The sequence below is a fragment of the Rhinatrema bivittatum genome, chromosome 2 (genome assembly GCF_901001135.1).
Source record: "Rhinatrema bivittatum chromosome 2, aRhiBiv1.1, whole genome shotgun sequence".
In the NCBI taxonomy this organism is placed as follows: Eukaryota; Metazoa; Chordata; class Amphibia; order Gymnophiona; family Rhinatrematidae; genus Rhinatrema; species Rhinatrema bivittatum.
This window is the reverse complement of record NC_042616.1, coordinates 762,750,272-762,775,259: the sequence shown is the minus strand read 5'-3', so window position 1 is coordinate 762,775,259 and position 24,988 is coordinate 762,750,272. Positions and strand designations below refer to the sequence as shown.

General features: G+C 44.3%; 1 long non-coding RNA gene across 1 annotated transcript; it reads left to right on the top strand.

Annotated features, from left to right (window-relative positions):
* Nucleotides 1-22,520: 22,520 nt before the first annotated feature.
* LOC115085684 lies at nucleotides 22,521-22,784 on the top strand. Its single transcript, XR_003854929.1, has 2 exons — nucleotides 22,521-22,580; nucleotides 22,693-22,784. It is a non-coding gene; the product is annotated as an uncharacterized LOC115085684 (long non-coding RNA).
* The last annotated feature ends 2,204 nt before the right edge of the window (nucleotides 22,785-24,988 follow it).

Sequence of the window (24,988 nt, the reverse complement as noted above, 5' to 3'; positions counted from 1 at the left end):
GACACCCCATCATCGACAGAGACGGGATTTGTCCTGGAGGATTAGTCGTGAACGCCCCCAGTCTGGATCGAACTAAAGCAAGGCGCCCAAATAGTTAACCAAACCCAATACCCCGTGCCATATGTCGCCAGATGCAGTAATCGGATCTGAGTCAGAAACACCTGAAGCAGGGAGTCCTGGAAGCAACCAGATCTGAGTGGAACACGCCTTTGTCACCAGTAAAGAAACCTGGTACTAACGACTATCGACATGTACAAGATTTAAGAAAAGTGAATACTCAAGTGGCAGATTTGGTAGCACTCGTGCCAAATCCATATTCAATCCTGGCTCAAGTTTCTTCTAGTTCCAAATGGTACAGTGTTATTGATCTCAAAGATGCTTTCTTCTCTGTTCCAATAGCAGAGGAATGTCAGAAAACTTTTGCCATCACTTGAAAAATGCGAAAACTGGAGAAAAGCAGCAGTATACTTAACTCGCCTACCCCAAGGATTTAAAAATTCACCCACTCTGTTCTCGGAGCAACTGGCCAAGGACCTGAAGATGTACCGGATCACACATGGGCCAGTTGTACAATATGTGGATGATCTCTTGATATTTAGGGAAGCATACTATGAATGTGCGGTATCAACCCTATACTTGTTGAAAACTTTGTACTCGAAAGGGTATCGTGCGAGTAAAAAGAAAGCGCAAATTTATGAAATAGAAATAGAATATTGGGTTTTCGTCTCAGAGAAGGCACTCGTCGACTTGGAATCTCTCGTACTAGTTCTATAAGACATCAACCTGTACCCACCTGTAAGAATGAACTCCGTGCGTTTTTGGGAGCTGCAGGATATTGTAGACTTTGGATTGCAAACTATGCAATTATTGCTCAACCATTATATGATAAACTACGAGGCAAAGAAACAGAATCTCAGCCCTTTCAATGGAAAAACAAGAATTAACGAATTTACATCAACTGAAAGAAGCCTTGATCTCACCCCTGCTCTAGGGTTACCTGATATAACAAAACCATTTCATCTGTTCATAGATGAGAAGAAAGGAATGGCCATTGGGGTATTGACTCAAACTTAGGATCATGGGAAAACCTGTTGCATATTTGTCAAAAGGAATGGACAATGTTGTTAAAGGATGGCCTGGTTGCCTTCGAAGCATTGCTGCTGCATGTTTACTGATACCTGAAGCTGTTAAATTAACATTTGGACAGACTTTACAAGTAACAACTCCTCATACTATTCAAGGACTACTAGAGACTCATGGACCAAAATGGATGACTAATTCACGTCTCGTCAAGTATCAAGCCTTACTGTGTGAACACCTGAAATTCAAATACAAGACAGCAAAAACTTGAATCCGGCTACTCTTATGCCGTACCTGAACCAGTTGCCCATGACTGTGAAGAAGTCATGACTACAATACATAGTAGGCCAGACCTGAGGGATCAACCCTGGCAAGGAGCTTGGACTTTATTCACTGATGGGAGCAGCCAAATCATTCATGGGATACGTTCTGCTGGATATGCTGTAGTATCCGAAGATGAAATCATTGAGGCTCAACCTCTTCCCCCAGGAACGTCTGCACAAAAAGCTGAACTAATTGCCCTTACTCGAGCTTTACAATTGTCAGAAGGAAAAACTGTCAACATATACACAGACTCTAAATATGCCTTTCTTACAATTCAAGTACATGGAGCTTTATATAAAGAAAGAGGTTTTCTAACTGCAGAAGGAAAACAATTAACCAATGCACCAGAAGTACATGAATTACTAAATGCAGTCTGGTTACCTCGCAAGTGGCTGTAATGCATTGTAAAGCACATACAAGGAAATCAGATCCTATTGCTCAAGGAAATCAAAGAGCAGATAAAGCAGCAAAGAAGTAACTCAAGAATATTTTCAAACAACAATAACAACATGTCCTCTTTTACAGTTTCCAAACGAGATCTCCATCTATACTACAGAAGAGAATGAATTGGCACAATATGAAAATTTCCATCAACAAAACGGATGGTGGATTATACAAGATGGGCGAATATGGATACCTGAAACTATTGCTTGGACAATAGTTAAAGAAGCACATGATTATACACCCCTTGGTCGTGATTCATTGGCAAGATTACTGGAAAAGACATATTATATCAATCGAATCACTCAATTGATTAAACATGCAATTAATCAATGTATCACATGTGCACAGAACAATCCTCGAAATGGACCTGGTCCTGCTCCTGGGCATATCCTTCGAGGAACTATACCTTTTCAAGTTTGTCAAGTTTGGCACCTACATTGTACTTGGAGACCACAAAGTAGTGGATCAGTTGAAGTCAAATGGCCAGATATTTACCATTAGCTTTGTTGCACATTCGTTGTACTCCAAGAAAATCTGGTCTAACACCGTATGAAATGATGTATGCCAGACCACCACCACTTCCATCATTTTCTGGATCGCTACAATCCAAGGAGAAATGTTACTCAGTAAACAATTAAAGGGATTACATGATACAGTAATGGCAATTCGTACCTATACATGTGAAACTGAACCACTGATTCTAATTACACCAACTCATAAATTTCACATTGAAGTCTGTATGGGTAAAAGAATGGGATGACTCTGATTGTCTCAAACCTCGATGGAAAGGACCATATACCATACTGTTGACAACTCCTACTGCTGTTAAAGTTTCTGGTTGTCCATCATGGATTCATTGGACCCGAATTAAACTGCTTCCAATACCTGGCGGGTTTCCAAAACTGGAGAACAACAACTAAAATTCACCAGAATATACCAAAAGCTGAAGCTGAGTAACTACTGCAATTAACATTGATAAAACATAACATCTGAAGAACAAAAATAATGTGTTTATTTCTTTTCCTTCTTTGCAGGCATAATATACATGCTTTCGCTCTTAAACTCTGGGCAAAACAAAATACCAAGATTATGACTGCAGTGTCCCAGAATAGACTGGTTTTAGATTACCTTCTGGCCCATGAAGGAGGGTTTGTGGAACATTTAACCTCTCCAATTGTTGTTTACAGGTAGATGACCAAGCAAGGTTATCCAAGACATCACTGATCGCATGGTCAAGATGGCACACGTCCCTGTCAGCAGTGGAATAGTGCTTGGGATGGGCCAATGGATTCCGTGGTTGGTTTTCCATGATCGGTGGATTTAAGAGCTTGTTTGTTATCCTAGCCAGTTTTTCTGTTTTGTCTTTTAGGACCTGAATTATTCCTTTCTTGCTCAAATCGCCTTCGTCGGATGATGGAGGACATTGCTGAACGCAAAACAGCCACGCAGCTCTGTGTCACTGTACATGTATTCCTCTGAGCCTATAGAACCTGTTTAACCATCCTCATGTTTTATCCTGGGCCATCTTCCATACATGACAAGTTCGGGCTACAAAGGGGGGTGGAGCCAATAGGGCCCATCCGTCTCAAACCCGTGAAGAAAACCATCGGACTGTTTGGGAAATTAGGGCCCTCTGAGAACTCAAATTGCTAATTTTTTCTTGTTCCTGTTTCTTTCAGCTCCACAGCTGCGTTGTGATGGTGTGATACTTTTCATAGAGAATGATAAGTATCAAAGGGGGAATGAAGGGGGCTGAAGGCTTCAACCTGACAGAGGACAACCTGAAACTCCTGCCAAACAGGACTTCATGTACCAGAATTCCCTGCTTCATGACGGGTTTACTTACAGTCTGCAATACAGCTGTAGTTAGGACATTGAGAAACTCTCTGTCAGCACATTCCAACATTTTCATTTTTTGGCTTCGCTGTTCTTATTCTCTGATAAGCTTTCACTGCTGTAACCTAGATTAGAACAATGGATGTATTATGTGAAGGGCTGTATTGCTGCAGACTCGTGAATTCCTTTTCCAGAACTGCAAGTCCCGACAGCCTCTCCTGCAGAAGTTTCACGAAGGTTCCAGGTTGTCTAAGGAGGGGTCAGTAGCCCCTCAGCTAGGATATGCTTGCTCAGCAAGGCGTAGAATGCATGTGTAAAAGATAAGGATTGTGGAATGTATAAGAGCCAGCTCCTGAAGGGGAGGGCACGCAGTTTCTGAGCCATTGTTCTCAGCTGTGTCTTGCATATGCAATAAAAGTCTTCTTTACGGAACGTTTCTGGGGCCTATTTTCTGACGGTAACAAAGGTAGTGAGGAAAAGCTCCACTCAGAGCTTAGGGATTTAGCACCAGAGCAGAGATTAGAGGCGAATTATCAGTCCTTTCACCAAAGGTGAAATGTTGTCTTTTTCCATCTCAGCCATTTAAAGAGACCTGACCTATACGTTCCTATGCCCTTCGCTGCTGAATAGAATTTCTCCTTCATTCTTTATGTGATGGGTTTCATTTTAACCAGAAGATTACTGTAGATTTGCTGCTTTATGATGCTTGGTTTTGGATATATTAGTTATAAACGGCACCAACCAGAGATTCTCTGAATGAGCGGTAAACAAGAGTGAAGAAATAAATCAGAGAGCACTGCTGTGTGTGAGCTATGATGATCAGATTTATGTATGTAATATGTGATGGGATTTCTAGAGCTGGGTTAATTTTGTGAAGAAAAGGTACTATTGCAGCAATTACAAAATCACAATTTAAAAATGATTTAGGAGACTTGAAAAGAAAATAGTGTAAGTATCAGTGGCCCAGAGGTGGGATCAGAGCCTCTGAATGTGAGGGGTCTCAGTGACAGGGTGAGAGTGACAGAGATGGGATGCAGAGCCTGTGAAGGTGAGGAGGGGTCTCAGTGAGACATGAAAGTGGCAGAGATTGGATTAGAGCTGTGAGTGTGAGGAAGGGTCTCAGTGACATTGTGAGAGTTGGGATTAGAGTGTGAATATGAAGAGGGGTCTCAGTCTCAGTGACACAGTGAGAGACAGAGATGGGATCAGAGTCTGTGAATGTGAGGAAGGGGTCTCAGTGACGTAAGAGTGACAGAGTTGGATTAGAGCTGTGAATATGAGGAGGGGGTCTCAGTGATAAGGTGAGACTGACAGACTGGATTAGAGCTGTGATGTGAAGAATGGTCTCAGTGACACAAAGTGACAGATAAGTTTAGAGCTGTGAATGTGAGGAGGGGTCTTAGTGACATGGTGAGAGTGACAGAGATGGGTTCAGAGTCTGTAAATGTGAGGAGGGGTCTCAGTGACAGGGTGAGAGTGACAGAGATTGGGATCAGAGCCTGTGAATGTGAGGAAGGGTCTCCGTGACACAGTGAGAGCGACAGAGTTGAGGTTAGAGCTGTGAATGTGAGGAAGGGTCTTAGTGACACAGTGAGAGTGACAGAGATGGGATCAGAGCCTGTGAATGTGAGGAGGGGTCTCGGTGACAGTGTGAGAGTGACAGAGATGGGATTAGAGCCTGTCAGCATGAGGAAGGGTCTCAGTGACAAAGTGAGAGTGACAGAGATGGGATGAGAGCCTGTGAATGAGAGGAGGGTTCTCAGTGACACAGTGAGAGTGACAGAGATGGGATCAGAGCCTGTGAATGAGAGAGGGGGTCTCAGTGACAGCATGAGAGTGACAAAGATGGGATCAGAGCCTGTGAATGTGAGGAGGGATCTCAGTGACAGAGATTGGATTAGAGTTGTGAGTGGGAGGGAACGGTCTCAGTGACACAGTGAGAGTGACAGTGATGAGGTTATAGCTGTGAATGTGAGGAGGGGGTCTTAGTGACATGGTGAGTGCAGTAACCAGGCTGCTGCCTTCTCCAAGATACTTATAAGGTGTCTGACTTCTGTCCTGTCCTCTTGCATCCCTGATCTGGGACAGAGCATGTGGAGGAATAGGTGAGGCATATGGCTGAGAGTAAGGGGGGATGAGGTAAAGAGACAGTGGTGGATGGAGGGCCTAGACAGGGCTGAGCAATGTGGCTCTGGAAAAATAGGATTGGAAGGGAGAGACAGATCTGGAGATGGCAATTTTCCAGCATAGAGACTGTGAAGTACAAAAACTCAAGAGCCACACACCCTGGCAAGTGAGAAGGAAACACAGAGAAAGAGAAAAGTGCGGCTCTAAGACCCTCCTACCAGCAAAAAAAACCCAAAAAAACCTTAACCTACAACCAATCAAAAAGTGAGAGGGACTTTTAAATTCCCTGATCCTCAGGCGCCCGCGCCTGACTGCTCTGGACCTCCGCCACCCGCTGCCGTGATCGCGAGGAGGGAGGCCTGCGCGATCGGCGCCCAGACCCGTTGGGGTAAGGCCATCCAGTTCCCCCTTGCCCCCAGCGAGTCCAGCCACTGATCACGCTGCCTAGCCAGCCAGCTGCGCCTCCCATCAGCGCGGCTCTAGACCCTCCTACCAGCAAAAAACAAAAACTTAACCTACAACCAATCAAAAGCGAGAGGGACTTTTAAATTCCCTGATCCTCATGGCGCCGCGTGCCTGTGTCGCGCGCCGAAGGAGCAAGACAAAGGGGCAGGCCCCTTTGTGCGCCCCTTCGTGCAGCACTGAGACTAAGAAGTAAGAAATCTAAGAACTCTACTTTCTCCATAACAGACAACTAACCTTCTTCAAACTCAGATACCTCAGATATAGTTCGAGAGTAGCAAGAACCAAACTCTCTAAGAGGGACGATGAACCATCTCTCGGATCATGAATAGGGCAATACCATATTCCATTTCTACAAAAACTAAACTCCCGATCTCAACCCTCAGTCCACCACTTCCATTTGCCGGAGCTCGATCGATTCCAGACAGGGTAAGAGCCCGCTCACACTCTATTGATAGAGGGAGCCGCGCTGAGGTAACCCAAAAAAAAAACAAAACATTTTTATTCGGAGATCTAAAGAAAATAATACAAGAAAGGAGTGAACTGAAAAACATCGCGGTGAGTGGAAATACGCCCCCTAAAGCTCACTGCCAATCTGAGGGCAGCGGGAAGAACTTTAAATCTAAGCGATATCCCATGGCATCGCCCGCCGTGTGACCCAGGCCCAGGACAAGATTCTGGAACCTATACAACCTTTCTCATACAGATCTTTTCAATCAACCCTCAGCACTCATCACTCGGACCTCTTTCAGCCTCATTCAACTTCTAGTACTCTTCACTCAGACCTCTTTCAACCTCATTCAACTTCCAGCATTCATCACTCGGACCTCATTCAACCTCATTCAATCTCCAGCATTCATCACTCGGACCTCTTTCAGCCTCATTCAACTTCTAGTACTCATCACTCATACCTCTTTCAACCTCATTCAACTTCCAGCATTCATCATTCGGACCTCATTCAACCTCATTCAACTTCCAGCATTCATCACTCGGACCTCATTCAATCTCCAGCATTCATCACTCGGACCTCTTTCAGCCTCATTCAACTTCTAGTACTCTTCACTCAGACCTCTTTCAACCTCATTCAACTTCCAGCATTCATCACTCGGACCTCATTCAACCTCATTCAATCTCCAGCATTCATCACTCGGACCTCATTCAACCTCATTCAGTCTCCAGCATTCATCACTTGGACCTCATTCAGCCTCATTCAACTTCTAGTACTCTTCACTTGGACTTCTTTCAACCTCATTCAACTTCTAGTACTCCTCACTCGTACCTCATTCAACCTCATTCAACTTCCAACATTCACCACCCGGACCTCATTCAACCTCATTCAACTTCCAACATTCTTCATTCGGACCTCATTCAACTTCCAGCATTCATCACTCGGACCTCTTTCAGCCTCATTCAACTTCTAGTACTCTTCACTCGGATCTCACTCAACCCTTGCACAACCACTACAAAGATGGTGACTTCTACTAACCCTCATCTACTAAACAGACACCAAACACCTAATAAACATCCCCCTAATGAAAAATAACAAAAACTTACTTTGCCTCACCTTCCTCCTCATCAACGCTCAATCTTTATCTAAAAAACACATGTTAATTTCCGACATATTACAAGAAAAAAACCTTGATTTCATTGCCATAACAGAATCCTGGCTTAAAAAACACCGAGTTGGTTCAGAAGTACTTCTGAACCAACTTGATAACAATGACTATGATACCTTTTCAATTCCCCGCAATTACAAAAGAGGAGGAGGTCTACTACTTCTTATAAAAAAAACACCTTTCAATGAAAATGATCCCACATAACCTCCCAAAACAATATGAAATAGCTCTTTTCAACTCTCAACATCTGCAAATTTGCCTTGTATATTGCCCACCCAAACTTCTAGATAGCAACATCTCTCCGCTCCTTGAATTTCTTATCACAAACATCAACATGAAAAAACTATCTATCATCCTTGGCGACTTCAACCTCCATACAGATGCCAACCCCAGCTCTCCAAACTGCGAAACCTACTAGATATGCTATCAAGCTTAAATTTCACCCTTCAACCCCACACACAAAGCAGGTCACACACTGGACCTGATTTTCACCAATAGTTTTTTTCTCAGATACTTCCATCTCATATAATCCAGTTCCCTGGTCTGGTTCACCATCTCTTACTTTGCAAGACTCAAATGAACTACAACAACCCAACAAAAAACAATGACAAACAAAAATTCTTCAAATACCGTCCTCCATTTCAAACTGATCTTCTCCTTCATGAGCTGGGACTTCAACTAGCAAATCTAGATTTATCAAACATAAAACGCTATCCAATCCTGGTCTCTAATCATGGAAAAAAATCGCTAACAACATTAACCCAGAGAAAGTCAAACGACTAAGAATAAAGAGAACATCAAAACCCTTGGTTCAACACCACTCTAAAAAACATGAAAACAGCCCTCAGGAAAATTGAAAAAGAATGGCTAGAAAGCAAACTGCCTGTTTCACATCAGAGATACCGCTCACAACTAGCTGCCTACAAAAATCAATCCAAAACACAAAATGTGACTACTACGGCAAAAAAATAATAAACTCCACTAACAAATCCAAATCTTTATTCAACATTGTAAACAACCTCATTGCCGATAACTGCAACTCCAACACAACCGTAACCAAAAATTTAAGCCAAGATTTAGCTATCTTCTTTAAGGATAAAATCTCCAAAATAACTATTTCCTGGCGTGTAGCCAGATGGACTCAGAACGAATGGGATAGTATCCGCATGCTAGCAGTTGGAGACGGATCTGACGTCAGCACGGGGTATATACATCCCCACAGGAAGCGTAGCAACTCAGTAATTTCCATCTCCAAAGCAGTTTGGAGTGCCTGCACGCTAGTTGAGTGTGCTTTCCAAGACTACTTTAATTTTTCTCTTTTCTTATCATTCTAGATTCTACTTTTTCCCTTCTACACAACTATTGAGCCCCGCGCTCCTGCGGAGATACCCTACGGTCCCTCCCCCAGTTGAGCTTCCTGGGGTGATTTCCGTGGTCCCCCAGACGTGCAAGTCCTCGGTCCGGCCGAAGCGCGGCAGGGACACAGCCCCCGGGCGAGGTTCGGGTGAGGCTTCGAGGTGCCTCGGTCCCGGCGTGGACGGGGCAGCGGGTGCATATCCTCAACCGCGGCTGTGAGGTGGTCCCTCCCCCCACAGCCCAAGTTCCAGCTGGGAAGCGCCGAAGATCTGGTAAGGCGTACATCTCTTCTTACGGGTCTCCGAAGCACAGAGGATCGGCGGCGTGGCACGCCGTGGAGGACGCCATTTTGGGGCCTTGTTCAGGTATTCCGCGCCCGTAATAGGCGCGGCTCTCTTCCTCCTTGTGCGTATATTGCCTTGTTTCTGTGAATGCATATTGGCTGCCACTGAGCGTGGATTATTACCCGCATATGGCTAAGCGCCTATTGAATGCCATTGAGCATATATCGCTAGCCGCATACCGCTGAGAGCCTATTGCAGGCCATTGAGCGTATATTGCTACCTGCTTATTACTGAAAGCCTATTGAATGCCATTAGGCGTATATTGCTAACTGCTTATTGCTGAATGCCTACTGAATGCCATTGAGCGTATATTGCTGACCGCTTATTGCTGAAAGCCTATTGACTGCTATTGAGTGTCTATTGCTAAATGCTTATTGCTGAAAGCCTATTGACTGCCATGGAGCGTATATTGCTAAATGCTTATTGCTGAACGCCTAGTGAATGCCATTGAGCGAATATTGCTAACCGCTTATTGCTGAACGCCTATTGACTGCTATTGAGCGTCTATTGCTAAATGCTTATTGCTGAAAGCCTATTGAATGCCATTAAGCGTATATTGCTAACTACTTACTGCTGGCAGCCTATTGAATGCCATTGCGCGTATATTGCTGACCGCCTATTGCTGTGACTATATTGCAGACCATTGAGCGTGTATTGCTGACCGCATCTTACTGTGAGCATATTGAAGGCCGTTAAGCGTGTATTGCTAACCGCATATTACTGTGTGCATATTGAATGCCATTGAGCGTGTATTGAGAACCGCATATTACTGTGTGCATAATGAATGCCATTAAGCGGGTATTGCTAACCGCATATTACTGTGTGCATATTGAATGCCATTAAGCGGGTATTGCTGACCGCATATTACTGTGTGCATATTGAATGCCATTAAGTGTATATTGCTGACCGCATATTACTGTGTACATATTGAATGCCATTAAGCGTGTATTGCTGACCGCATATTACTGTGTGCATATTGAATGCCATTCAGCGTGTATTGCTGACCGCATATTACTGTGTGCATATTGAATGCCATTCAGCGTGTATTGCTAACCGCATATTACTGTGTGCATATTGAATGCCATTACGCGTGTATTGCTAACCGCATATTACTGTGTGCATATTGTATGCCATTAAGCGTGTATTGCTAACCGCATATTACTGTGAGCCTATTGAATGCCATTAGGAGTGTATTGCTTACCGCCTCTTACTGTGAACATATGGTTGGCCATTAAGCGTGTATCGTTACCCGCATCTTACTGTGAGCATATTGAGTACCATTACGCATGTATTCCTTCCTGCATATTATTGTGAGCATCTTGAAGGCCATTGAGCGTGTGTCGCTAACCGCTTATAGCTGAGAGATTATTGCACGCCAGAGGGCATGTATTGCTAACTGCATATCGCTGAGTGCATATTATTGAGCGGTGTCATGGCCGCCTATTTCTGAGCACATATTGTGCATATTGCTGCCGCATGTTATATGTATTGTGCGCCTGTTGTATTGAGCGCCTATTACTGCCGCATGTTATTTTATTATTATGCGCCTGTTCTATTCAGCGCTTCTTGCTACTTCAGGAGGCCGATGGCAGCAGGAGAGGCCAGCTGATCTTCCTGCTCTGAGGGGAGGAAGCGGAAACTTTGCAAGGCTTGAATGTGCATGTGTGAATGAGAATGGGAGCCTTGGTGTGTGTGTGGGTGAAAATCGGAGCCTAGGTGTGTATGGGAGTGAGAATGGAGTCTTGAATGTGTGTGGGTGAGAATGGAAGCTTGAATTTGTGGGTGAGAATGGAAGTTGAATATCTGGGTGAGGATGGAAGCTTGAATGTGTGGGTGAGGATGGAAGCTTGAATGTGTATATATATATATGGGTGAGAATGGGAGCCTGGGTTTGTGTGTGTGGGTGAAAATCGGAGTCTGGGTTTGTGTGTGTGGGTGAAAATCAGAGCCTGGGTGTGTATGGGAGTGAGAATGGAGTTTTGAATGTGTGTGGGTGAGAATGGAAGCTTGAATATGTGGGTAAGGATGGAAGCTTGAATGTGTGTATATATGGGTGAGAATGGGAGCCTGGGTTTGTGTGTGTGGGTGAGAATGGGAGTCTGGGTTTGTGTGTGTGGGTGAGAATGGGAGTCTGGGTTTGTGTGGGGGGGTGAGAATGGAAGCTTGAATATGTGGGTGAGAATGGGACCTTAAATGTATGTATGTGTAGGTGAGAATGGGACCTTAAATGTGTGTATGTATGGGTGAGAATGGGACCTTAAATGTGTGTATATATGGGTGAGAATGGGAGCTTGAATATGTGTATGTCTGGGTGAGAATGGGAGTATGGGTTTGTGTGTGTGGATGAGAATGGGTGCCTGGATGTGCTTCTGTGTGTGCATAAGAATATAAGCCTGGGGAGGTGTGAGAAAGTGAGAGCTTGTATGTATGTCTGCAGAGAATGTGAGCTGGGGGGGGGAGGAGAGCATACGAGAGTGAGAGCTTGAGTGTGTGAGGGAGTCTGTGAGAGAAAGCATGTATGTGTGTGTGTGTGTGTGTGTGTGTGTGTGTGTGTGTGTGTAAGGGAAGAAGACAGTAGTAGAAGAGACACTGAAGAGGAATTAGGAAATGAGCGACAAGGGAAAAAATGGGAAAAAGAGACCAGGTCCAACTGATTAAAAAAATACAAAGATCAGACAACAAAGGTAAAAAAAAAAAATATATATATATATTTTGAGATGTTAGCAATTTAAATATAAGTAATAACTCATAAATACCCCCTCACTCAATTATATCCAACTTAATGGCGCATCCACTATATGACCTTCATAATAGGCATCATTGTGTGGTAACATGTACCTTCATTCACTCTGCCTTATTTATAATCATCGGTCAGTCCATATAATATTTTTTCTTTGCTTGTGCTCAAGTGCTCATGTGTATTAAAACGAAATCTTCTCACATTCTTGCCAACAATATTAATGTATAATGACATTCACTTATCTTAATGTCAGTGATATTGTTGAATATTTATTTCTCCAGCCCGAAGCTTTCTTGTCCGATGGTAATTAGCAATGTGTAGACTCCCCACATTGCTTCTCCGTGCCCAACACTGTACAATGTTTCGGACGCTCTCGTCCTTCCTCAAGGGCGAAATTCATTCCCCGACATGGTGGTTCTCATTTTTTATTTTATTTTATTTTATTTAAGGGTTTCTTATATACCGAGGCACGTTTGCAAAACATCACCTCGGTTCACAATGTAACATAACTTAGCAACAAGCTTTACAATAATAACATTTTTTTTTAACAGGGAGAGGGTTAACAAGGGCAGGAGAAGATAATATGAGAATTATATACATATGTACATGTTAGTTTTAACAAGTGAGTTAATCAAAGCAGTCAGAATAATTAGCAGGGGAAAGTAATAATGGGGAGGGGAAGAAGAGAAGTATACCCACAAAGGGTGGGGGGTAGGGAGAGTAAATAGAGTGAGAGTCAGTCGGGTGGTCATGTCGCATCTTTGGGGGGGAGTCAGTTCGTTAGTCAGTGAGGGGTATTTATGAGTTATTACTTGCAGTTAATTCATCCCCATCTCAACACAAATTGGCTATCGATCTAGGGGTTTTGGTTGAGCAATTTAAATATGTCATCTTTGGGAATGTGCATTCTTATATTTTTGTATTTTGCTCTTTCTTAAGTATTCCACTGTTCAGACATTTTAGTTTCTCAGGCTTTCTATTTTGGCTTTATCTGCATGTTTCTGTTTCTAATTTATAGTCTCTTATTTCTATATTAGGTAAGGGTCGGTCTCAGTTTTGCCTGTTTGTGACAGAAATGAGTATTTCTAGCATATAGTTTCTCTGTAGTAGTAGTCCATCTTGTTCTGTTATTCCAGTAGGTGATGGATTAATGTTCTAGGGCCTGGTGTAGTATTTGCATTGCTGCTTTTTCATAAGGTTGCTTTTTGAATCCTGAGAGTCAGTGCTGTGACTGTATGGCAAGATTCTAGATGCCTCTTTCTTTGTAAGAGTTTGTTACTTCACAAAATAGTAGTGGAGGGTTGTTTTTTGCTGAGATGACACCAGAATTTGAAAATTGTTTTCATGTTAGTTGTAATGTGAATTGCCCTGCAGCAGTGGATTGCGCTGCACCTGTTCTGATGATTAATTATATTTTATTGTATTTATGAAGATTTCTGGGTTTCTGCAAAGATGGTTCATGAAAGAATACATTAATTTTTGTTTTATTACATGATTGGATCTGATTGTTTTCTATTCTTGAAATAATTGAAGTAAATTATTTTAAAGTTTCATACGTGACACATAATGGCTGTTGCAAACTACTTAGAAAGCCATTCTAGGGTGCAGTATATGGCATTATTTATCAGTAAGAAAACAACTAGTAGACCTGCATGCCTACAGCCCACCCATGTTAACCTTGTGCCCACCCAAAAAATCAATTCTGGCTATGCCACTGCTGTAGGGGGATATGTACTAGGGCTGACGTCAGATTGAAATCTGATCCGTCTCCAACTGCTATCAGGAGTACACTATACCCATTGGTCCTGAGTCCATCTGCTGCACGCTAGGAAAGATTCTTGTTTGAATTTTCCTAATGGTTTTACCAACATAAATCATAGGTAAAGGACAGGTGATGATGCAGACAACACCACTGAAATTACAGTTGACAGAGTATAGAGGATATTGTTTGCCTTATGAGGGTGGGAAAACACTGTGAGGGATGTGTGGCCAGACTGTGATTTGGGTCCCTGCCTCCCAGACCTTACCTGGGCAGAGAGGTAAGGTGTAACCCAGGGACAAGAAAAATAAAAGGACAACATGAAGGGGTCTGAACGCTTCAACCTGACAAAGGACTTCATGTACCAGAATTCCCTGCTTCATGACGGGTTTACTTACAGTCTGCAATACAGCTGTAATTAGGACATTGAGAAACTCTGTCAGCACATTGCACATTTTCATTTTTTTTTGGCTTCGCTGTTCTTATTCTCTGATAAGCTTTCACTGCTGTAACCTAGATTAGAACAATGGATGTATTATGTGATGGGCTGTATTACTGCAGACTCGCAAATTCCTTTCCAGAACTGCAAGTCCCAGCAGCCTCTCCTGCAGAACATGGGAGAAGTTTCACGAAAGTTCCAGGGTGTCTAGGGAGGGGGTCAGTAGCCCCTTCAGCCGGAATATGCTTGCTCAGCAATGCTTAGAACGCATGTGTAAAAGATAAGAACTGTAAAGTGCATAAGAGTCTGCTCCTGAAGGGGAGGGGCATGCAGTTGTACTGAGCCTTTGTCTTAGCTGCATCTTGCTGGCAATAAAAGTCTATCTTTACGGATCAGTTGTCTGGACCTCCTTACTGACTAAAAAGAGACGGTTACATTTGGCGAGCCTCAGCCAGGAGGTACCGGGGACGCTATTTTAGCCCCCCAGTTGGTCCAGGGGATTTTGTGGCGGAGTGATCCCCCAGACTTGCCTGGTGAGTGGCCACCGCTGAGTTCAGTGATCAGGTATCTGAGAGGGTCATTCCACGGAGATCCTCTGAGACCTTTGGGCTGGTGATCTGGGAAGAAGGCTTTCGTGACGATCGGAAGAACCCTGCAGGCGAGTATTATGGGAATGATGGGAAAAGTGAAGAATAGCTAAAGAGTAGCAAATGACCGGTCCATCCGTGAGGGGACCGAGGGGGCTTTGATCACACCCCAAGCGGTGGTTTGGTAGGAATTGCATTCCGAAAGCCACGCGCATAAAAAGAGGAAAAAGAAGTAACGCATACGATAGTGGGAATAGGTTTCTTGTTGTGTGAAAGAGAGTGAATGGCCTCGCAGTTCTAGGCCGGGCTGACCGCGTCCTAGTCGGGGCGATTGTGACCCTTTTGTGTCTGACGGGTACGGACCCCTTACCTATCCGTCTTCCCTTCCCTCCTTTGTCTGTGAATTCTATCCTGATGGGAGGGGGCGGTTCGACTCCATTAAAAGTCATGACGGAACACTATAGGGAAGTGTTCGATAGACATAAATGTACTAAACCCGGAATGATTCAACGATGCACCCATAGGTGGCCCAGTTTGTGTGTAAACTGGCCTCCGGTAGGAACTTTCGATTTCCAAACGGCCACAAGGGTCCAGAATATAGTTATACGAGAAGGGAATCCGGGTTGCCCTGAGGATATACCGTACATAACTGCTTGGATTGCAGTTATTGAAAATCCTCCGTCGTGGGCAAAGAAGTTAGTGGAGGGAGCCGCCCTCGTAATGGTGGCTCAGGCGCACAAAATGGGGAACTGGAAGTCCCCATTATTAAGGATTGTAATGTATGTAACTGCTATCTGTGAATTGCAAGCACATGTACCAGGGATTTTTTTAATTGTTTTAATTGTTTTAAACCCTAATAAGAAGAGATTTTGGTTTACAGATGCTGCACAAGACTACTATACAACAAATTAATGTACAGTGTTAAGTTAAAATACTGATTTGATTACTGGAGAATGCATTTACTGGTGTTGAAGTTTAGAACTTGATGGCAGTTAAGGGTTAACGGCAGAGATAATTACAGGAGAGAGGAGGGAATCGAGCCAGAAAAAAAAAAAAAAAAAAGACGTTGAGCCAGTGCGTAGTGCATTCAATATGGCTGTGCGTTTCAATGCTGACGTTAATCAGAAGCTTCCAGTTTTCTCATATCTTCTATCCCAGTGTCCTCCCTATGCTTATCTTTCTATTCTCTAATACCATGTTAATTATTGTTCTTACTTGTCTCCTATATATTATCTGTTATTTAAAAGTTACATTGGAACGCATGATAAAGTATGAACTCTCTTTTGCTGACGCAGTTTATTTTGAAGCTGTCTCTGGGAAATTTAGAGAAATGATTAAGAATGGGTTCTTTGTTAAAGTTTTTCTTGTTGCTTCTTTGGCTAGCAGTAGTTAAATATGCAGAGCTACTCCCTGTTTTAAGGAACTGGCAAGATAAGACAGCCAAGCATGTGCAGCGCTGACTGTGAGAATTACAGGATGCCGTTTGTAAAAAAAAAAAAAAAAAACCGGAGAAAACAAAGACTTAATATTAAAAATTTTGATTCAGTGGCAGGCGCAAGATAAGGATTATTGGAAGTTGTGGGCAAGAGAAGGGGCCACTATGCAAGATTAGGAACAAGAGCAAATATGAGTCGGCCCAAATGATAAAGTAGTGGCCCACACACACACACACCCATATATATATATATATATATTGCAATTATGTTCTTTGACCACTGGTGGGGGCTGGGCTCTGGCTATTACCATATGTTCTTAGTGTTTGCAATGTAATTGATACAAGGCTTCCAAGGGTTTGATCATCACTCCTGCACACCTAAAGCGCCCCCCCCTGGATCCTTGCCTGCAGATCCAGGTTTACTTTATTGAATTAACCCAATGCCAAACTTACAAGTATGAAGGAAGCAATGTTTTGCAGCTTCTCAGCCTCGTCAGAACTGATTTGCCTCCAGGCGCAGGTCACCTATTCAATTTCCAGATGGACTGTGATCTTTTCATCATATTTTGAGGTGTATTGGAACAGGGATCAGGAAGAGAAGAAAAGGGCCCGTCCCTGCAACCAGGAACTTAATAATAGAGACCCGACATCCGAAAGAAGCTGCAGAAGGCCGAAGGCTTTGAGGGCATGAGCCTCAGCCAGTTAAAAGCTATAGCAGACCAAGTATGTGGAAATAGAGAAGTGGAAGAGAAAAGAGAGAAGCAAGTAGAGACATGAAGGAGAAAGTGACTGTTAGCCGCCGCTCTCGAGGACACGCGGACGGGAAGGAGCCAAGACAATGGCAGACCGCGAAGAGGAGGGGGAACAAGACCCCCCCCTTTGGGAAAGAATCAGTGTGCGTACTGCAAAAATGAAGGCCATTGGAAGAGAGACTGTGAAGAATGGCAAAAAGAAATACGGGAGCCCTGCAGTGAATACTAACGACAAAAATGGACCTGCACCGACACAAAGGGGCCGAGGAGGAAGGAGATCGGACAACCCCCACTGGCAGATGGCGGGGGAGGCGACAAGGAGCATACAGCCTGAAGAGACCGGGAGGGAAGAATCCCCACTGACCCTCTGGTGGAGATCCACGAGGTAACACAACAAAAATCAGGGCCTGTTGGACTCAGAGGCCAACGATCTGTCATGACTGCACCAATCGGCCCCCCCGACGAAAGAGACTGTTTCTATAGTGGGTGCCTCAGGTCAGGTACTCACTGCCCCTCTGCAGAAAGAATGAAGTATACAAGTAGGCGGGACCATGGTATCCCTTATCGGATGGAACCTGCTGTGTAAGCCTCAGACCACATTGAGATTTCAACCAACAGGGGAAGTTAAAGCCTCCTTCGGGGACCATCCAGTGATACTCATCTGTCCCCTCCAAGAAGAATGGAGACTACATCTTCCCATAGTCGAACGAACCATCGAACATCGATATGAAAAACAAACACCCCCCTCACAAAAACGAAGACAACTGATGGATAGTGTACCCCAAGTATGGTTCGAACAGAACCCGGGAGGAATAGCTATCGACGCTACCCCACCCCCATATGGATAGAGATGAAACAGAATGCACAGGTGATTAATCAACCTCAATACCCCATTCCATATATGGCCAGGCAAGGAATCCAGATACATCTGCAGAGACTGTATGATTTGGGCATTCTCCGGCGAATCCGATCTGCTTGGAACACCCCTCTGTTGCCAGTAAAGAAGCCTGGATCAAATGACTATCGACCAGTACAAGACTTAAGAAAAGTGAATAGTCAAGTAGCAGATCTAGTAGCCCTCGTCCCAAATCCGTACTCAATCCTGGCTCAAGTCTCTCCTGCATCAAAGTGGTACAGTGTCATTGATCTCAAAGATGCCTTCTTCTCCGTCCCGGTGGCGGAGGAATGTCAAAAGATTTTTGCTTTCACATGGGAAGATGCAGATACTGGAGTAAAGCAGCAGTACACATGGACTCGGTTGCCTCAAGGGTTTAGGCACTCACCTACGCTGTTCGGTGAGCAACTGGCAAAAGATTTAAAGATGTATCAAGTAAAGTATGGGCCAGTCATACAATACGTGGATGACCTTCTGTTGTTTCGAGAGACGTACCTCGAATGTGCGGTATCCACTCTTCAGCTGCTAAAGACGTTGTACTCAAAAGGGTATCGTGCAAGTAAAAAGAAAGCGCAAATCTGTGAATTGGAAGTAGAGTATTTAGGCTTCCAAATACGTGGAGGAACCCGATGTCTGGGGATTTCTCGCACCAGTTCTATAAGAGATCAACCTGTACCCACTTGCAAGAAAGAGCTCCGGGCGTTCCTTGGAGCTGCAGGATACTGTAGGCTGTGGATTGCTAACTATGCAGTTATTGCCCAACCCCTGTACGACAAACTGCGGGGTAAAGAGGCAGAATCTCAACCCTTCCAATGGGAAGGACACGAGCTAGCAAGCTTACGTCAATTAAAAGAAGCCTTAATTGAACCACCTGCTTTAGGATTGCCAGATGTGATGAAACCATTCCATCTATTCGTCGACGAGAAAAAAGGCATGGCCATAGGGGTATTGACTCAAACCTTAGGCTCATGGGAACGACCTGTTGCATATCTGTCAAAAGGAATGGACAATGTGTCAAAAAGGATGGCCGGGATGCCTCCGAAGCATTGCTGCTGCATGTCTACTGATACCCGAAGCTGTTAAGCTAACATTTGGACAAACTTTACAAGTAACAACTCCTCATACTATCCAAGGACTACTAGAAACTCATGGGCCAAAATGGATGACTAATTCACGTCTTGTAAAGTATCAAGCTCTGTTATGTGAAACTCCTGAAATTCAAATACAAGACAGCAAAAACTTGAACCCGGCCACTCTTATGCCGGCACCTGAACCAGTTGCCCATGACTGTGAAGAAGTCATGACTACAATACATTCCAGTAGACCAGACCTGAGGGATCAACCCTGGCAAGGAGCTTGGACTTTATTCACTGATGGGAGCAGCCAAATCATTCATGAGATACGTTCTGCTGGATATGCTGTTGTATCCGAAGATGAAATCATTGAGGCTCAACCTCTTCCCCCAGGAACGTCTGCACAAAAAGCTGAACTAATTGCCCTTACTCGAGCTCTGCAGTTGGCAGAAGGACAAACTGTAAATATCTATACAGACTCTAAATATGCCTTCCTTACAATTCAAGTGCATGGAGCATTATAGAGGGAAAACAATTGAACAATGCATCAGAAGTACGTGAATTACTAGACGCAGTTTGGCTACCTCGCAAGGTGGCTGTAATGCATTGCAAAGCACACACCAGGACATCAAACCCTATTGTCAAGGAAATCAGAGAGCAGATGAAGCAGCAAAAAGGGGCAACTCGGGAACCCTTCCAAGCAGTATTAATTGCATCGAATCATCAGGCTTCAGGCAGTCCTGGAGCTCATCACCAACGACTGCTTTCGCTCTTAAACTCTGGGCAAAACAAAATACCAAAATTATGACTGCAGTGTACCAGAATAGATTGGTTTTAGATTACCCTCTGGCCCAGGAAGGAGGGTTTGTGGAACATTTAACCTCTCCAATTGTTGTTTACAGGTAGATGACCAAAACAAGGTTATCCAAGACATCACTGATCGCATGGTCAAGATGGCACACGTCCCTGTCCAGCAATGGAATAGTGCTTGGGACTGGACCAATGGATTCCATGGTTGGTTTTCCATGATCGGTGGATTTAAGAGCTTGTTTGTTATCCCAGCCAGTTTAATTCTGTTTTGTTTTTTAGGACCCTGAATTATTCCTTTCTTGCTCAAACCGCCTTCGTCGGGTGATGAAGGACATTGCTGAACGCAAAACAGCCACGCAGCTTCTGTCACTGTACATGTATCTACTGAGCCTATAGAACCTGTTTAACCATCCTCATGTTTTATCCTGGGCCATCTTCCCATACATGACAAGTTCGGGCTACAAAGGGGGGTGGAGCCAATAGGGCCCATCCGTCTCAAACCCGTGAAGAAACCATCGGACTGTTTGGGAAATTAGGGCCCCCTGAGAACTCAAATTGCTAATTTTTCTTGTTTCTGTTTCTTTCAGCTCCACAGTTGCGTTGTGATGGTGTGATACTTTTCATAAAGAATGATAAGTATCAAAGGGGGGAATGAAGGGGTCTGAATGCTTCAACCTGACAAAGGACTTCATGTACCAGAATTCCCTGCTTCATGACGGGTTTACTTACAGTCTGCAATACAGCTGTAATTAGGACATTGAGAAACTCTGTCAGCACATTGCACATTTTCATTTTTTTTTGGCTTCGCTGTTCTTATTCTCTGATAAGCTTTCACTGCTGTAACCTAGATTAGAACAATGGATGTATTATGTGATGGGCTGTATTACTGCAGACTCGCAAATTCCTTTCCAGAACTGCAAGTCCCAGCAGCCTCTCCTGCAGAACATGGGAGAAGTTTCACGAAAGTTCCAGGGTGTCTAGGGAGGGGGTCAGTAGCCCCTTCAGCCGGAATATGCTTGCTCAGCAATGCTTAGAACGCATGTGTAAAAGATAAGAACTGTAAAGTGCATAAGAGTCTGCTCCTGAAGGGGAGGGGCATGCAGTTGTACTGAGCCTTTGTCTTAGCTGCATCTTGCTGGCAATAAAAGTCTATCTTTACGGATCAGTTGTCTGGACCTCCTTACTGACTAAAAAGAGACGGTTACAAACAGAGAATAACTGGACTGGTGACAACTGTATCTCAGAATTGCAGCAAGGGGACAACTGGGCACTGTTGTTTTTCCCTGTGGAGCAGAGAGAGGTCATAATAAAACTGTTTCAGTTTAGATCCAGCATGAGACTTGTGCTGTTGCAAAAAGCAGCCTTTATCGGATTACAAGAGCCACAGGGGGGTTCAGTTACTACAATGAGCCAATGGGGAGCCAGCTTACTACCCAGAGAGAGGAGAGACCGTCAGACCAATCAGTGCAGAGCAAGCTAAGAAAGGCACGAGGCTGCGTGGGAGATCGGGGAGCAGTGTTGCCATCCTCGCTTATTTACCGCGAGATTGGGCTTCTTTTCCTAGTCATTCGCGGGTTTTTCTCCGATTTGCGGGCTGCTTTTAATTGGGCTATTTTTTCTGCCAGTCGCGGTTTGTTGGGCTTGTTGGGCAGGACTTGTGCTCTGATTGGCTGCTGCTGCAATGAAGCCTGTCCATAGCAGGCGCACCCTAAATTATTGCAGCAGTAAGCCAACCAGAGCTGCGAACCTTCACACCAGCTGTGGGGCAAACCCAGCATGGCATGCACAAGCCTCGCACGTGGGCAGACCTGGAAGGCCAGCACAACTTTGCAGCTGCCAGCAAGCAACAGAGAAGGAATTTTCTGACTGTGCAGCTACAGCCAGGTATCAGGAGGGGAGGAATTAGTATGTTGGGAGGGGGGAATGGGAATGTGGGGGCCACAGATGTGCTCTGAGGGGGTAGGAAGGTGCTTGGAGGGGGGAATGAGCATGAGGGAATTGAAGACGTGTTTGTAGGGGATGGGAGAGGGGAATGAGTGTGTGAGAGCCAAGGTCCAAAGATGTGCTAGGAGGGTGGAATGAGCATGAGGAAACTGAAGAGGTGTTTGTAGGGGATGGGAGAAGGGAATGAATGTATGAGGGCCAGAGTCCAGGGATGTGCTTGGAGGGGGGAATGAGCATGAGGGAATTGAAAATGTGTTTATAGGGGGTGGGAGAGGGAATGTGTGTGGGGGGGCCAGGGATGTGCTTGGAGGGGGGAATGAGCATGAGGGAATTGAAAATGTGTTTATAGGGGGTGGGAGAGGGGAATGAGTGTGTGGGGGCCAGGGATGTGCTCAGAGGAGGGAATGAGTGAGAGGGGCTGGTGTTTTTTAATTTGTTCTACTCCACTTGATTTCATCTATTTTTTTTTCTCATTTCTTCTCCCTGCAGCAGATCACCTTTATAAAAAAATCCTTATTTTGACTAAAAGAAAGCTTGTCCATACCTGCTGACTACAGGTAAAAAATGTGACATGGAAACTTGTAATGCTATTTTTTTTAATTTGTTCTACACCACTTTTGCTTTCATCTAATTTTGCTTTTTTTTCTCTTTCATTTCTTCTTCCTGCAGCAGATCACCTTTGTAAGAAAGCCTGTCCATACCTACTGTTTCCGTCCTTGGCTGCTACGCTACTAAATGGATTTGATCTACTATAGCTAAAGTAAGGAACTAAAAGATACTATTAAGCATGGGAAGAGGAATGTGAACTAAAAGCATGAATTCACTCTGTTGCCAACAATGAGAGTAAGGCTATGTGCAGATTTTGTAAGTGTGACATTCGTGCACATCATGCAGACCTTCTGCAACATGCTAAAACAGAGAAACATGCAAAAAGCTAAGCTCCTTTGTCATCTATGCGACTCACAGACATTGGTGTTTCAATTTCACGCGTTTTGGGCTTTTTTTGGGCTTGTTTTTTTGGAAAAAAGTGCTTGTTCTTTCATGAAAACCTGGCAACCCTGTCGGGGAGAGAGAGCAGCAGGGGAAGGAAGGCGAGAGCTGTGCTTGGGCTAGGATCCCTCCTTGCCCTCCACCCATTGCTACAAGGATACAGAGCACAGCAGAAGGAGAGTCCAGGAGCTGAGAGCTGACGTCCCCCTCCTGCAGGATAAAGTTCAGCTAAGTAATCCTAATTTGCACAGCAGCAGTACAGAGATTCCTTTGGCGTTCTTGGCCCCAGACAGTTGCATCAGGGAGCTGCAAGATAAACCCCTCCTGTTTGCTACCAAGTAGAGGCCGGCCCAGACTTTCTAAATCCCTGCATCAGGGCAGGGAACCAGCTGGTTTCCTCTGTGTTGGAGTTTCCAGAGAGTGCCAACACATTCTCAACTTATACAGCCTGCATTGATTAGGATATAACAACCACTTTCTTACTGATACTCGTGCCCAACGTTCTTGGGATTTTCCTTTTTTTGGGGGTGTACACTCCTTGGACTGGGGACTAATGACAGTAACCGTATAACATTTATTTTGTGCACTGGTATGACATTTACCCTTAAGGTCTTGGGTAACCATAAGGTTTGCCAGAGGGCAGTCTGAACAGGAGAATCCTCAGGCTGCTACTGAAAATTCAAGTTGCTCATGGCCCTGGTTTACTGGGCAGGTTGATTTATGTACCAGAACAATATTTGGCCAAATTGTGATTGATATGCTTATGGATGCGTGCTATTACTAATTATTTTCACTTCGTTTGCTTTATCATTTCTGCAGTGTTCTGTGTACCTGTTAACAGTAAAAGAAGTTAATGTTTACAGTAAAATGGTGATTTTTGTGCTGAACACTGTTCCCAGAGGGGGTGGTGAGAACCACAGAGGCTCCTAGAAGAGATGGGTCGGGGCCTTCGGATCATTTATCCCAGAGATGCTAACGTAACCCGCAACCCCCCACTCTGATAATTATACCTAGAGATGCAGGTGGGGGTTATTCTTCTTGTGCAGCCCCTCTCCCTTGGCAGCATACTTGAGGGGGTGCTACAGAGGCCAAAAGGGAAGAAAATGTACAGGACTCACAAGGGGTGTGGCCAGCTGAAGGAGTAGAAATAGAGAAAGTGTGTGTGTCTGTGAAACACACACACAAGCTTCCTCTGTGTCTCTCTCACAACACAAACATGCTTCCTCTGTCTCTCACACACACTAACACACACACATATGCAGACAAAACCTGAACTGGAAACCATGACAAGGCAGACTCTGTATGCAGTGCAACAATGGAAAAGCAGAACATCACTATTCCTCAAAACAATACAATCAAGAAATATAAATCGATCAGAATGGTAAAACCATACTAAAAAATTATACATTTCATAACAGATGATGAATAGAATTACCAAACACTAATAAAATATTTCAAAATGACAGACGCATCAAATCCAAATAATTAAACACAACGATAATAAAAAATCTCTCGCTCTCCATACCTGGGAACTTTAGATTTCTATTCATCCTGAGATTGTTGTGGATTGGAGGAGAGCATAAAAACTTTAATAGCCTCACACACATCAATACAAGCACACAGGCACAGGCATGCTTTCTCACAGAAACCCACACAGCCAGTCACAGACACACACAGGCCTGATCCCATTGGGCAGACTTAGAGGCAAAGGTCAGGTTGTTCTGCACCCTCGAAAGGAAGAATTCCAGAATTGCGTCCTTGGCGCCGGCTGTCTCTGCCCTGTGGCTTGTGGTCTAGCCTGGCGAAACCTCTGTTGTCCTCGAAAACGGGATCGTGTTGACGGAAAGCCCCTGGAAGGCCTCAGCCTGTCCTCAGGGAGCTTGTGAACTCTGTTTTCATTCAGAGACTTCATCAATTGCTCTAGATCCTCACCAAAGAGGATCTTTCCCTTAACTTAATAAAAAACCCTTAACCT